Consider the following 1,370-nt stretch of genomic DNA (forward strand, 5'->3'; position numbering starts at 1 on the left):
ACTATGCATTTAAAGAACCATACAAGGTATTCATTTCCTTACAGCAGTCTTCTGGTTCTAGACAGAATTCCCAGAGAATCAATTAGAAACATTATGGTTAGTAGAATAAAGATTGAGTTTAAAAACACATTGATTTGAAATCATTAGCTAATTTATATTAAAGAACAGCCATATGAATTATTAATCATGTATCTTTAGTCTATATAATAGAAAACTCTGAAGTCATTAACTAACTATCCCCCATTAACCCCCAACTGCTAGCCCATGGTTTCACTTGAGTAAACTGGGACCATCAAGACTTATTTCAATTCCACCCCAATTAACATAGCTTCCAATACACCCGATGAACACAGAGTTGAAAAGCTTGCAACCAAAATTATAACAGCAATTAAATCTGAGGTAGCAGCTACATTTCTGAGCTGGAAAGTTTCTCTCAATCTTAAAGCATGTAAATTCACCTCATCCATTTATGGGCACATCATAAAAGGCACAGAATTAGATTCCAGTTAACATGCGAGACCCACAAATAAAGACTTTAGTTAACTGATAAAACAAATACATGAAGGTATTATTCATACAACAGCAGAATAACAACTGGGATAATTTCTGCCAATCAACATACGAGCACATAGCAATAGAACTATTACATATAATAATGTAACAGCCAACACAGTAAAACTAACATGTTCACTAATTATCTTACTGAGTCCTTTAAAATGCCAGATTTGTTGTGATTTAACAATAATCACTTCAACACCATAAATGACTATCTCCACCAATGCCACCTATTCAACCCACATTTCCCTGCATCCTTAGACTGACACCTCCCACTCAAACAATAACATCACTCAACTGATTAGCTGCACCAAAGTCAAAATCCATATTAAAATGCTCAAGAACTAGGGAGAAGATGAAATCACTAATATCCTTTTGAAAATCTCCTTGAGAGATATGTCTCCTACCTCACTGCCCTCTATAACCTATCACTTAAAGCAGGGTTTTTAACCCAAGTGCTGAAAAACAGTTGTCATTACTGTAATCCCCGAAATAATTACTCAATTACAAAATCCAAACAATTATTGACCCATACGTTTGCTAAACAGTACTCAAGAAATAATCTTTGATAGACTATTTGTTGGATATACAAGACTGTTTGGTATATGTGTTATTAATTAGTTTATTTTGTGACAGGAGGGTTGAAGATGGATTGTTTTAAAAGTGTTAGTTATTACAAGTTTCATTACTTGGCTCCATATGAGTCATGCATTATGTATGCAGTTTAGTCTTTATACGAGGCTTTTGTAATATTGTTGATGTCACATTACTTGAATCTTCAGTATTGTTATTTCTCTGGTCGTTAATTAATTTTC

This window comes from Limulus polyphemus, unplaced genomic scaffold (genome assembly GCF_000517525.1).
Source record: "Limulus polyphemus unplaced genomic scaffold, Limulus_polyphemus-2.1.2 Scaffold9672, whole genome shotgun sequence".
In the NCBI taxonomy this organism is placed as follows: Eukaryota; Metazoa; Arthropoda; class Merostomata; order Xiphosura; family Limulidae; genus Limulus; species Limulus polyphemus.